The sequence below is a fragment of the Megascapheus bottae genome, chromosome 15 (assembly GCF_031878675.1).
Source record: "Megascapheus bottae isolate mThoBot1 chromosome 15, mThoBot2.hap1, whole genome shotgun sequence".
Lineage (NCBI taxonomy): Eukaryota > Metazoa > Chordata > Mammalia > Rodentia > Geomyidae > Megascapheus > Megascapheus bottae.
Window position 1 is genome coordinate 17,159,154 of NC_143523.1, and position 15,639 is coordinate 17,174,792.

Consider the following 15,639-nt stretch of genomic DNA (forward strand, 5'->3'; position numbering starts at 1 on the left):
TCAAAGTATTGCCCAGCACACAACACACAGCAACTCAATTGGGTGCTGTAGTTTGTCTCACTTTACTCTGATGTCTAGGACTTGGAAAGAGATCCATAGTTTGTCACAGGATGTAAAGGCATGAATGGACCTAGGCAGGCGCTGACTGTGATAATCACAATTTTGCCAGTGTGACAATACTTGAGAAAAATGACAATGGAAAAAGGATTTGGGCTCATACTTTCAGATTTTGACTCTACCATGGTGGTGGATCAGGGCCAGCTCACACGATGGAAGCAAGAACAGCAAGAAAATGTCAGGGCTCCAGCCTTCTTCTTCCCCTTTGATTCCAGCCAGAATCCCAGCCTAGAACAGAGATGCACACTACTCATCTCCTAGGTGTTTCTCCATCCAATCAAGATTAACCATCACCTATGGCCCTATCAGGTCCTTTCCTGTCCCCTGCTTAATTGAACCCGTGAGGCAATCACTCAGCCATTTCTGACATGACGAGGAAAGAAGCTAGAATCCTTCAGAAGCATCTGTGAAGAGTAGGACAAGAAACCAGGGGTAGGAAGTTTCTTTCCCCGACCCTTGTATATGCAGGCTCATTCTATATGACATATAGCTCACATATTTCTGTACAGATTTGTTAATGGGGTCGATAAACTTTACCACACATCACTAAATTAATTTGCCTTCTTTGTTGTTGTTTTTGTTGTTTTACTTTCCCATTTTTGCTCCTTGAAATGCCTTCCCAGAATAACCAACTGACACAGAAGCCTTGTTTCAGGCTGATTCACCAAATGTGGATGTGAAGGAAAAGGCTTTCCTATGCTAATGACAAAGTTTTCATCCTTAACCCCAGAGCTCTTGCATCAAGGGACAGAAATCTAACCCCAATGTGTTCAAACACATGATGTGACTCATTAGTCAATTAGGCAATATGTGTAAGCAAGTCTGGATCCTTTTCTTAGTCACTGGCCCCGTTGCCTCTTTCTGCTCTGCTTGCTTTCTGCAACACCTCAATACTGAAGATTGCTGGTGTGTGTGATGGCCTACTTACAGCCAAACAGTCTCTAGCTCAGCAAAATAGGGCATTTTCTTTCTCAGCCATTCTAACAAAAGACTTAAAATGGGATCTCATTGTCTTGGGTAGTTATCAGTTATATCTAGCTCAGAAGAGAAGTAATATCTCAGTGTGATACAACACTATGGTTTACATTTCAAACCCAGAAGCTGAGGTAGAGGGACACCACAGCTTCATGTGAGCTAAAATGGTTTGAGTGAAGGAAACAGATGGTGAAGAAAAGGGCACAGAGTTTGTAAAGAGGAAGGAATATTGGAAAAGCCAAGTCAAGGGCCCACTCTAAACTTCAGTCCTCACAGGTCTATGTCTTAGTTTCTACTCATTCATAGAATACACAAGCTTCTGTCCTTCCTTCTTCATAACCAATACCATCTCTCCTGCTGGCACATCTCTTCTGCTGCTTCCTTGGGTAAACATAGGAGGTTTTAGAAAATCCTCCCTTTGTTTTTGCATATGCTCCTGTGTTCCAGTGTGACGCATCCCACAAGTTTCCAGAGCTTGCAGTGAATCACTCCATTCCATCGCTAGAGCATCATTTGGTATAGTCTTCTCGTTTTGTCAGTACCTTTAAGGCTGCTTCTGTGCCTGCAAGGGCATTCAAGCAGTGAGGGCACCTACACAGGTCATCAGAACTTCACTGACACATTTGTCAAGTTCCAGGGAGTCTCCATACTAAACAAAAGCAGGCAGAAGCATTCTGACTGCTCGATCCATCATAGAGCCAACAGGCCATCCACAGGGTGGGTAATACAGGAGACGCTGAGAGGAGAGAAAGCAAACACATCACTGAAAGTGTTCAACCTGGTCTCTTGCTTATTATACTTGAAAATGAATTTATTATTTTTCAGAAGCTCATGTGTCCATTTTATCCTTATACTCATAAAGAGGTGTGGCCTCTGTCAACTCTGCTGCTTGTGAGCTATGCAGTGCATTCTTGACTGGACCAGGAACTTGTCCACCAACTCATGTCAACAGAGTTGAAAAATATAGTTGAGGCTCAAGGTAAAGATGACAGGAAAGGGCCAATTCCTATGTAGCGCTTTAACTCCCTGATGTGGAACTGCAACTTACATTACTTCCAGTGATTTCATAAACTGTCATCACGTTGTCACAATGTGAATAAATGGAGAAAGCAGATTTAGGTTGGTGCATAAGGACTCACCCTACCAGAAACGGGATTAAAGCTTTTTATTTATTTATGGTGAGTTCAGAAAGAAATGTCATTTCCAAAAGCAGAAAACAGCTAGAAATAACAACATGATTCATGCACAGGCAGATAGACAAGGTATTTTAGAGGTTTGACCAGAGTCCCTCATCTTTCTTGCTACCTCAAGAAGATGGATTCTTTAAAGGCTAAAGGCATTTATCTTGATTTTCTCTGTAGCTCCATTTAGAACCCTCATTAAATGGCTTCATCAAAAGAAAAATGTCACCATCTCACAGAGTTCCAAATTATTTCTGTGTACCTGGAAATATTTTTTCTGGAACACTAGATTATGTTACATATAGATAAGAGATTAAATCAGATTAAATGCTGTGTCTTCATCAAGATTAAACACTTTTTTCTGCCTTTATATTCCCTGCAGATTATATTCCAGATTCATGCTTCAATTTTTTTTCCTTAAGCTGGCATTATAATTATAGCTACTATTATACTCTATTTCCCACAGGTACCAAGTTCTTTGACACCAGGCCAATTTTCCATCCACTTTTAGTTGAGTCTGAAATAGCCTGTTCTGACTGGTAATATTTTATGTATCGTGTGTGTGTGTGTGTGTGTGTGTGTGTGTGTGTGTGCATTTGTGTACATGAGCCAGTCCTGGACTTGGGCCCCGTCCTGAGCTTTTTAGCTCAAGTCTACTGTGTTACTATTTGAGCCACCACTCCACTTCTGGACATTTTATTTATAATTGGAGACTAGAGTCTCACAGATTTTTTTCTGTTCAGACTGGCTTTGAACCATGATCCTCACATTTCAGTGACCTAAGTACCTGGGATCACAGGCATGAGCCACCAGCACCTGGCCCCATATATCATTTTAATTTGGTCAGAACATTAGCTTATGGTGAAGCCTTCCTATACCTTTAAGGAGATAGAAATCCTTCTTTCTTCTATGCATCTTAAGAATCATTTTGATTTTAGTTGCTGTTTTATTATTATTAACATTAATCATTATTATTGTTACTACACACAGTTTTGATACTGTAATTCAAGTTTCTTATAAATAAATTTATGAATTTATAAATCATTATAAATTTTATTCTTTAACAAATAAGCAAATATATGAACTGTTAAAACTTGCAATTTATACGTTGTTAACATTTCTATTTCTATTATCAGGGCTCTCTTTTATGTCACTTTTTTTCTAAATTGTACAGTCCTTCTTCTTTCAGTTTTTGTTTCCTCCTAATGGAATTAAGTTTATCTTCTTGTATTGTTTACTCTGTCTACACTTCAAATCTCACAAGGAGTGTTAGATATTTTTGTTTTTGTAATGGAACATCTCATATATACTTATCAGGATTGAATCGGTCAACTATTGCTGTTTAACAAACCTCAAATTTTAGAAAAAAACTACTGCTTATTGCTTAGAAATTTGCGGGTTTCACTGGGATATTTTGATGAGGTAGGTCAGGCTCAACACAAACAATCTGGGGCCATAACTCCTTTGTTCCTCCTACTTTCATCAACTTATCTTTTCACTGCTCCTGACTCTTCAGGAACAGCTGTACATAAGGAGTATTCTGAATATTCTTCTCTAGAGCATTTGCTCCAGGACAGTGAGTATTAGGACAGCAGGGAATGAAAGCGAAGGTTCCAACACTAGGGGACAGAAGCAGGCTGACAGATAATCCAAGCAGTGGTCACACAGTACATCTGCAATGCATCTCATGTAGTAATAGAACCATCGGTTACTGTCACTACTAAAAACACACTTGTGCTAGGCATGGTGGCTACTCAGGAGGCTGAGTTCTGAGGAGCAAGGTTCAAAGCCAGCCCAGGCACAATAGGACCTAAGACTCTTATCTCCAATTAAACTCTAGAGAATGGGAAGTGGGGCTTGGTTCAAATGTAGGGTGGTAGCCTTGAGATGAAGAGCTTATGGACAGCTCCAAGGCTGAGTTCAATACCCATGACCAAGATAAATAGAAGGAAGGAAAGAAAGAAAGAAAAAAGTACAGTTGTTTTGTGGTTATTTCATGAAGAAAAATATGAACATTTTGATTCCAGTGAACAAAACACTTTGGTATCTAGAAATGACTTAAGCATCTAGAAATAAGAATGTAAATCAGAAGAACACTTTTATCATAAAATATCCAAGAATATTATTGTTCCATTTTGTCTTACTTAGAAATATTGAAGTGTGTTAGAAGCTGGGAAGAGCTGCATTTTTTTCAGTAACCAAGCACCATTTATTTAATGTGTGCTATGGGTTTATTATTTGTTCTCCAGGAGTAATTTCACATGCTGCTGCTCTCCCAGGAGCGGCCACTTCCTCAGTTTTCATTCCCGTTATCACTTCCATTCCTCCAGTAGACAATTGCATGGCCTGGATGCTTATGATTTTTTTTCTCCTTCATTTCCTCATCATGCTTCATCTCACAAAGAGGAACTTCTAATGCTGAACAGGGTGAGTAATCAGCAGAGATTTAGGAAATTATCTTCCTGAACAATGCCATTCACATTATGTATCTACTGCAAGACATTTCCAATTCCTTATTCTGCATGAAAACAAAAAGCAGTGACATGGATTATTTTTCTAACTTAAAAGCAACCTATGGTCCTCAACTCTGCATTACTTTAAATCCATAACTCATCCCAATAAAAGGATGTCATTAGTGGTAGATGGTAAATCTGAGTTTCTAATGAAGACAATTATTTATCATTCCCAACAGATCTTGTGCTCTGTACAAATACTAATTAACTGTGGGTCTCAGGACTTACAAAAACATAAATAAACTTCTTAGTCAGAGATTTGTTTTAATGTGCAGAATACCTACATGGGTTTTCCTGTCAAGGAGATGATTCAGAAATCACCTAAGGTTGAGTGGAGGGAGATTGGATAGTGTGTATTGGGTCCCAGTAGAGAGCCAGCTCCTTTCTCAAGTCCTCAGACACAAAGAAACACTACTACGAAAGAAAAGTCACAAATTAAATGTGACTGGCTTCTATGTGGGATGAAAATGTTCAATCCCTAAGCTTAGTGAGTCTGATGTTTAAACCTGAGGGAATGAACCAGCCATGCATGCAGAGAAGTAGGGCAGCTAATAGTGAAAACTTCTTTCTCCACAGTTTGTAGACCTAAGAATGGAAGTCACCCCAAAAAGAAATTGAAGCCCTATCCTCTCTTCAGGTCTGGATCAGAGAATTCTCACTTGTCTTACAGTGTCCATGTCTTTCTAACAGAAAGATGTTAAAAGATAAAAAGATTATAGGACCTGAAGAGAAACTAGAATATGTACTCATTACCTAACATGTAACTATAACCCCTGTATACATCACCTTTACAATAACAATTTAAAAAATAAAACTTGAAAAGATACTAATTAACACATGAGAGAAGAAGGCATAAGGACAAATTGATTTTCCCATTCACTTTGCTCTGTTTCCTGGCCTAGAGATTGATGGTGGAGAAAATGAAGGAAGGAAGGAACTAGAAATAAGCATGGACCAAAAGAGCACATGGAGAGATCAAGGTGGTATGTGTGCAACAGAGGAATCATTCATCCAACAATTTGAGGTACAGACAAGTGACATCAACTTGGCAGTGACCTCAACAGTACCTGGTGAATAAGGGTAGACACCTTGTGATAAAGTGACCTGCACTGTGTGACAGGAGAGGTAGTTATTACTTGTTGGGTTTGGGGATGAAGATATGAAGCTTTCTTGTTTAAGGCGGGAGTTGGAAAGTCTTCTAAAATAGGGTTAGTAGTAGATGCTCCTTTCTCTTTCTCTTCATTTTTCATTCTGTTGCTCTAAACTAGCGTATCCAATTATTTGGTCTTTAGAGCACAGTACAGTTGTACCAAGCATTCCTATTTAAAATATGGTGATGACAAATGAGAAGGCAAAGAGAGTGGAAAGTTCTAGAGCAAGAGGTGGGAATGGGAGGAGAGTGGGACAGATCTAACTGTGTTGTCCATACACCATTGACAAACACTGTGATCTAGGAGAAACCTGTGATGTCCTTTGACTATAGTTTAGGTTATTTTTTTTACCACATGTCATGTGTTGGAAGCTCATTTTCCATATGGGTGTGTGAGAAGAGAGGGATAGTTGAGGAATTGTTCTAGTGGGAAGTATGTCCTAGGTGTTTGGGAAGGAGCATTTTTAGAAGAATTAATTCTCCTAGGACCTTACAGAATTGTTATGAAAATGTGAAAGTGTTGGTAGTTGCCATGAGAGGGTTGTTATGACACAGTAAGGCTGGCTCTTCTTTGTCTTTGTGGCTTCCCGTTTCGCTATCTCTCTTAGATTTTCTCTCTCACATTTTCCCTCTCACATTTTCTCTCTCTCTCATCATTTAGATGCCATGTGCCATTAGACTTTCACCAGAAGTGAGCAAATGCCCATATCATATTCTTGTCTTCTTTGTTTGGGTTTTTGTTTTCTCACTCATGCGGCTTAAACTCTGGGCGTATGCACTGTCCCTGAGCATGTCAGCTCAAGGTTAGTGCTCTACCACTTGAGCCACAACACTGCTTTTGGTTTTCTGGCAGCTAATTGGAGATAAGAGTAAGCTGTCAGCAAGGAAACATAGCTGACTAAGTTATCCTATGGTCTTCACTCTCTACAGCACATTTTTATCCTATGTAGATATATGTAACCATTAACATATGACATGCAATCTATGGTTATATGAATAGGAACACATTTATATTTGTAAATGTAGAAGCTGGCTAAAATAACGTTTTGGAAACAATAGAAATTAAGTTCAATTCAGTGTTCCACCCCTGTTAACCTGTGATCTTTAAAGTTTTATTTTTTAATTCTATCTCATTTTTCCCCTTAGATGTATGGTGATAAAATTATGTTCCAGCAGGCATTATCAAAAGAAGTTAAAGCAGAACTGAGGAAATGGAAAAACCTCCCATGCTCTTGGATTGGAATAATCAACATCGTGAAAATGGCAATCTTGCCAAGGGGTATCTACAAATTCAATGCAATACCAATCAATATCCCAATGTCATTCTCTAAAGAAACAGAAGAAGCAATCCAGATCTTCATATGAAACTATAAAAGACACCATATACCAAAACAATTCATAGCAGAAAGAACAGCGCAGGAGGAATTTTAATACCAAACTTTAGACTCTATTATAGAGCTATCGTGACCAAAACAGCTTGGTACTGGCACAAGAACAGGCCGGAAGACCAAAGGAATAGAACCGAGGACCCAGACATTAACCCACAGACCTATTGGTCACCTAATCTTTGACAAGGGAGCCAAAAAAATAGAATGGAAGAAAGACAGCCTCTTCAACAAATGTTGCTGTCACAACTGGTTAACCACCTGCAAAAACCTAAAGTTGCATCCTTCTTTGTTACCCTGCACTAGGATTAACACCAAATGGATCAAAGACCTCGAAGTAAAAGCAGATACACTGAAAACTTTACAATAAGAAATTGGAGATACTCTATGTCTCCTTGGCACAGGTCGAAACTTTCTTAATAAGGACCATGAAACACAACAATTCAGATAAAGGCTGGATGAGTGAGACTGCATTAAACTGCAGAGCTACTGTATGGCAAAGGACATGCTAGAAAATTAACTATTAAGCCTACAGAGTGTGAGAAGATCTTCACCAAGCATACAACATATATCTGTATCTAAAATATATCACCAGCTCAAAAAATTGACTCACCCCAAAACTAATCTCCAAAGAAACAACCATCCCATTAAAAAATGGGCCAAAGACTTAAAGAGAGACTTCTCTGAAGAAGAAATAAGAATGGCCTATAGACACATGAAGAAATGCTTGACATCTCTTACCATAAAAGAAATGCAAATTAAAACAAGTCTAAGATTCCACCTCACTCTAGTTAGAATGGCCAGGATCAAGAAAACTAATAACAACAGATGCTGGAGGGGATGTGGACACAAGGGATCATTACTACAGTGTTGGTGGGAGTGCAAACTTGTCCAACCCCTATGGAAAGCAGTTTGGCAGTTCCTCAAAAGACTAAATATAGAACTCCCCTATGACCAGCAATTCCAGTACTTGGCATTTACCCAATCATCCAGAAACAAGGACATACTAAATCCACTAGCACAATGGTGTTCATTGCAGCACTATTTACCATAGCAAAGACATGGAACCAACCCAGATATCCCTCAGTTGATGAGTAGATCAACAAGATGTGGGTATTTATACACAATGGAATACTATGCTGCTGTCAGAGAAAATGATATTGCCCCATTTGTAAGGAAATAGAAATACAGAAAAAAAAATCATATTAAGTGAAGTAAGCCAGACTCAAAGTAACATAGGTTCAATGGTGTCCCTCATCTGACATAATCAGTAGAAACCTTGGGCTCTCCTAGCAGAGATTCACAATAGAACAAAATCTATATAAATGAGGCCATATAGTATGACGCTAAATGTAAGGACCTCCAGGATAAAGAAACAAAAGCCATATAATGAGTGATTGTTTTCCTTAACATACTATGTTATCTCTCATCTCTTTTACTGTCCCTTGGTTATCTAATATTGTTACAATATTTCACCTTGTTATCTGATATATTTTATATATGCTTAATTGCTTATTTGAAATAGGAGAGGGTAGCAGGGAAATCAAGTTGTGTGGGGGGAGGGTGGGAGGGAAATGGCGACCATGACATGAGAAAGGGTATCAATATTTGTGAAGCAATGTACCTTCTATCTAGTGAATATAATGTAACCCTTCTATTAATTACAATAAAACATATATGAAAAAAGAGTGGAGCAAGAGAAAAAAAGAAGTCATATCACCAATTTAGTGGAAGTGTAAGTTGGAGATATGTAATAAAAGATGGCGCAAAGCTTGAGATCCAGAGATGATTAGATTCCCAAGCCAAATCTAGATAAAATCCTGTTTTTACAATGATCAATGTGATCTCACATAATGTATGATATTACTGTGACTACCTTTCTGCTTTACTTTTCTGACAATGTAAGAGTGCTAACTCTGAGCCAAAGCCAAAATTATGTATGCTTCCTATGGCTTCTTAGTGGACTGTATCTTAGAATCACCTGCCATTCTCTCAGCCATCAGAGTAGCCTCTCTACCAGATTGTTGCTGTATCTGACTTTGGTACATGTTTTATTGTATATATATTTATTTGTCTCTTTGACTCAGGGAAGGGAAAGGGAAAAACAAGATGATGAGATGACTGCCAAAAGATAAACCAGTGTAACAGCAATATTCACAGGACAATAACCTGGAAATGTTCTCTAGAACATGGCAGGTGTACCCACTCCCTTATAAATGTAACTGTAATCCCTGTATACATCACTCTCATAATAAAACAATTTTTAAAAAGTGGAGCATCTTAGATTCTTTCTCATCAGTGAATTGTCTCTGATGTCATTGTTCTCTGTCCTGAGATCACTTAGTCATTCAGCATCCTCTGTTACCAGATGTGTTTGATCTTTCTTCCAAGTGGCCTAATGTTACAGATAGATGATTCCTGTGGTTTGGGAATTAATAACAAGCAATAATTAATTACAAGTTAAGAAAATAAAATAAGAATTAAGGTACCCCGATTAAAGTCCAGAACAGAGAGAGTCAAGGGTGGGACCTAAACTAATTGGTTTCCCGATAAAATATTTCCTCCAGGGCTTTGGGGAGAGCTTTTATTTTAATAAGTATTTGCAGAGATTAGAGGCTTTTCTTAGCTACTGCTACTTGGTTACCAGGGGGAAAAAGGCTGAGGATCATTGTGGTGAGATTTACTGAATTCCAAAGCAAAGCTGTATTAAAGTTACCCTGCAGAGTGGGAGTAATTACTTTGCCCTTCTCCAGGTCTCTGCCCAAGGGTCCTTCTTTGCGTCTTTGTGACTAATGCAGAGTTGAGACTTTCTCAGTGAATATAATTCACTCATTCAAAGTTTTAAGCTAGAGTTGAAGATTCCTTATAACCACATCTGAGCATTTACCTGTAATTATAGTCAGATAGGTTAATAAAAGATTTCCAAGGTTTTATAAGTTGTAAGATTGCTCTTATTCCTGTTGCTGATGAATTAGGTGGCTCACTAATATCCTGAATTAATCAAGCAATTAACCATCAAATGACGCTCTTATTTTTTTAAAACCTTACTATATTTTCTAACTACAGAGGTCATATGTGTGTACATTCAAATTAATGACTTATCGAAAGTGATGCTATGGTTCAAGTCACACAATGCCAGCCTTGATCATAAAGTGACTCAGGGACAGTGCCCAGGCCCTAAGCTTAGTCCCACAACCAGAAAAAGCAAACAAACAAACAGAAACACCCTAATATTTCCAGCTAGGTACATTACTAAAAGAAATAGTGCCCGTATCAATAATAACTTACAATAAATGAAAATATCAAGTGAAACGGATAGTTAAATAACTATGATTGAGATGAAGGAAAGAATGTGAGACTGCTCAAATTATAGTCCTATTTTAGCTCTATCTCTAGAATCAAAGAAGATATATTAAGTGGTATACATATGGGTTTTAAAATACATCCACAAAGTAATTGTATACTTCCTGAATTAAATGTTGGAAAGGAATCCCATATCTCTCTGAGGTGCCTTAGTTGCTGTCTTGTAACAGATACAATGGTTCATAGAAGACAAAATCATGAAGGATGTTACAGTTTCTGGCAGCTCTCTCTCCCGTCTGCAGCACATGGTTTTGAAACCTGTTCAGTTAGTCTGGATTCAGTGAAGTTGCTAGGCAGGAAGAAGACAAGAAGTGACTTCATACTAGAAAGATGTCTGATGAGATCGACCAAATATGATACGTTTTTGTGTCTTCTCAAGTCAAGCACCAACTTCTAAAGAATTAAGGCTTCAACAAGGCTCCATATGTCACTTGTCTTCAATTGCAGACTTCAATTGTCTTCAATTGAAGAATGGCCACCATAGACGTGACAACCTCAGTGTGCTGAGAGATAAGGAAAATGGTGATGGCTGCTATGTTACTACTCTGTAGCATATTGTTACATATAAATAGATAAAAGAGGTGGAGGAAGAAGAAGAGGGGCCTGAGAGGGAGGAAGGGGGAGGAGTGGGAAAGGATGGAAGACGAGGAGGAAAGTACCTGAGACTCCATGGCAATGTATGGCTGGCCTCATTGGAGTTCCCCTGTCATCCCAGTGACAGAACAAAGCAGAAATAGGGGAGTTTAGGCCAGTTTGGGTATAAAGCAAAAACCCTATCTCAAAATATAACGATCACAAAAGACAGTCTGGCAAGGTGACAAAAGTGTTAAAAGGGTCTAACAAGAATGAGGCCCTGAGTTTTAACCAAAGTAGCAGCAAATGAAAACACGTAGTTCCTTTTTAATTTTGTTTTGATGATCTTCAAGCAGTTGTACTGTACATAGGGGTTTCAGTTCAGCATTTCAGCTATGGATGCAAACATCTTGACTAGTGTCTTCCTTCCCATTTTCATCCTTCTCGTTCCCCTACTTCCCCGACCCCACCTGAAAAATATTCTTTGAAAGGAGTCTTTAATGGCCAGAAAACCCAAAAATCTGTTGTTATTCATTTTCCTGATCCTAGCCATTCTAATTGGAGTGAGGTGGAATCTTAGAGTTGTTTTGATTTGCATTTCTTTTATGACCAGAGATGTGGAGCATTTCTTCATGTGTCTATAGGCCATTTTTGTTTCTTCTTCAGAGAAGACTCTAAGTCTTTGGCACATTTTTTAATGGGATTGGTTGTTACTTTGGAGATAAGTTTTGGAGTGATTCAATTTTTTGAGCTGTTGATATATTTTAGATATTAGGCCTTTGTCCGTTGTTTGGTTGGTGAAGATCTTCTCCCACTCTGTAGGCTTCCTAATTAATTTACTAGCTATGTCCTTTGCCATACAAAAGCTCTAGGGGATGTGGCCAGAAGGGATCACTACTACACTGTTGGTGGGAGCGCAAACTCGTTCAACCACTATGGAAAGCAGTATGGCAGTGCCTCAAAAGGCTAAACATAGAGCTACCCTATGACCCAGCAATTCCACTACTTGGCATTTACCCAACCATCCAGAAACAAGGGCATACTAAATCCACTACCACAGCAATGTTCATTGAGCATTATTCACCATAGCAAAAATATGGAACCAACCTAGATGTCCCTCAGTTGATGACTTGATCAACAAGATGTGGTATTTGTACACAATGGAATTCTATGCTGCTGTCAGAAAAAAATGACATCGCCCCATTTGTTAGGAAATGGAGAGTCTTAGAAAAAATCATATTAAGTGAAGTAAGCCAGACTCAAGGGAACTTAGGCTCAATGGTTTCCCTCATTCGTCATAATCAGTAGAAACCTTGGGCTCTACTAGCAGAGATCTGCAATAGAGCAAAATCTTGATACATAAGGCCATATAGTATGAAGCTAATTGAAAAGACCTCCAGGATATTGAAACAAAAGCCATATAATGATTGATTGTTGTCCTTAATGTACTATGTTATCTCTCATCTCTTTTGCTGTCCCTTGGTTATATCACATTGTTACAGTATCTCACTTTGTTATCTGATATATTGGATTTATTTGTATTTGGTTATTTGAAATTGGATAGGGAAGGGGGAAAACCAAGATGTGGGAAGGGGTGGGTAATGGGGACCAAGACATGTGAAAGGGTGTCAATATATGTGAATTAATGCACCCTCTCTCTGGCAAATATCATGTAACCCTTTTATTAATTACAATAAAAAATATATAAAAAAAACCCCAAAATCTGGCCCCCTGTTGGAGATTACTATGAGAAAACACTTGATCAAGTTAATTTTGGCACATTTCTTTTTATCATGACCACTTACTGGTTTTGACTAACTAGTATTTTGTATCCATAACCTCATGTGCCCCCCATTCAGAGTTTATTGAATCTGATATAATTCACAAAAGGCAAATATAATTGCCAAGAAAATCTGATTCATAGATTTAAATGTTATTGGTCTCTGTACACTTCAGCTCAACTAGTGCTAAACCAGTATAGCATCCTTAGAATAACAGCAGTGTCTAATACTTAGCCAAGGTCTTCAGTAATGCCAAGGATGGTACAGGGCTGTTTTTCTTTTAATTATCATAGATCAATTTCCTATCATCATCAAAACAGTCCTTAATTCATTGCTAAAAGGGTACAGAATACCTACAGTGGTTGGCTGTCTTTTCGGTTCCTAGAATCAGAGAATAAAAACTTTAGAAGAGTAACAATTCCAAATTCTATCTGAAAATAACTATATGAGTTCATTTACTCTATATTTTGGGTACCAGACCGGAGCTAAGTCCTTACCAAAACAATGTGGCAACATTATTGCCATTTATCCCTGGAAATGATGTCCTGATAAGCTGAAGAAAGAATCCTGTCCCTCACCACTTTCTCTTGGCACCTTTGAACCTTCCTTTCAGCAATCTCTCTTGTCAAGCAAAGGCACTGGCTACATTTCAAATCAATCCTAATTAAGATCACAGCTGGGATAAGAACTTCTCTTTTAGCCTGACTAATTAAAATTTTACTGAGTGTTGGACATATGAGTAAAAAGGAAATGGGAAAGATATTGGAGTCCCTTACTTTTAAGCTACCTGATAAGTCAGTGAACAAAGTGCCTTGGCAGGTTTTTCCTGCTCTTTTCCTTCATGTCTTTACTATGTTTCATTTGTTTATTTGCATTATTTATTCATTTATTTAAGCAGCTTGATTATATGCATGTTTGGGGAGTTTGAAGATTGTTGGAGATAGCCCACAGTTGCTGCAAGTGATGGAGAAAGCTTTGGCAGATAAATGAACACAAAGCAAGCTCCATAAAAGGAGGCAAGACTTAGAAGTATCTACTGAAGACATTAATGAATCCTAGAAACACAGCCTGCCCCAGCTACTAGGTGATGGTACTTACAAATTGCATTTGCAGACAACTGTCGACTCTCTACTTGAGCCAATCAGCTCATGAAATATAGGAGCAAAAAAAAAAATGTGACATCTTCATCTCTGACTTCTACTGTGGGCCTTTCCTCGGAGCCATTGCCTCCTTTAAGTTACTTTGCAATCACCTGAAAATACCTGAAGGAGAGGACTGATCAATAACATCTCTATAAAGAAGAGAGGGAAGAAACAGTCTCCAAAGGAAGGAACAGCAGAACCTCCAGATGACAGGCCAAAAGCTTGTCCTTCTCACATCACCACCCTCCAATGACAGCAGTGATAGTAACCTCTTCTAATGATCAACCAGGCCACACATGTGACTAGCAATGTTGAATAATCATGGACCACACTCAACCCCTCTCCTGTTGTGGTTCATTCTCTTTTCTTGAGCCTAAAACTCATGTCTATACCCAGAAGATGAGCTTCCATTCTTATTTTAGCTCTTCCCAGGGTGTGCCTGTGCAGTTACTCTTCCCTTTCTTTGGACTCTTGGCTGGTGCTCACATGTAAAATAGCTGGAGCTGGTTGAGGTCTGAAATGTTTCCTTGTGTATGTGCAGGTTCCATTGACATGGAGTTCTGAGGAGTTAACTCATGGATTCTGGCTAAAGCCAGCTCCTGCTGCACTAAGAGTACTTTACCACTGAAATATTCTTTCCTGTCAAACTAATGAGAAACAACCTAAGATGCTCCGTTTTTAAAAAAATGTTTTATTATGACAGTGATATATACAGGGATTAAAGTTACATTTGTAAGGGAGTGGGTACACCTGCCATGTTCTAGAGAACATTTCCAGGTTATTGTCCTGTGAATATTGCTGTTACACTGGTTTATCTTTTGGTAGTCATCTCATCATCTTGTTTTCCCCTTCCCTTCCCTGAGTCAAAGAGACAAATAAATGTATATACAATACAACATGTACCAAAGTCAGATACAGCAACAATCTGGTAGAGAGGCTACTCTGATGGCTGAGAGAATGGCAGGTGATTCTAAGATACAGTCCACTAAGAAGCCATAGGAAGCATACATAATTTTGGCTTTGGCTCAGAGTTAGCACTCTTACATCATCAGAAAAGTAAAGCAGAAAGGTAGTCACAGTAATATCTTAGATTATGTGAGATCGCATTGATCATTGTAAAACAGGATTTTATCTAGATATGGCTTGGGAATCTAATCATCTCTGGATCTCAAGGTTTGCGCCATCTTTTATTACATATCTCCAACTTACACTTCCACTAAATTGGTGACATGACTTCTTTTGATAATGCCTACTGGCACATCATATGATCACCATACATCTAAGGGGAAAAATGAGATAGAATTAAAAAGATAAAACTATAAAGATCACAGGTTAGCAGGCGTGGAACACTGAATTGAACTTAATTTCTGTTGTTTCCAAACTGTTATTTCAGCCATCTTCTACATTTACAAATATATATGTGTTTCTATTCATATAACCATAGATTGCATGTCATATG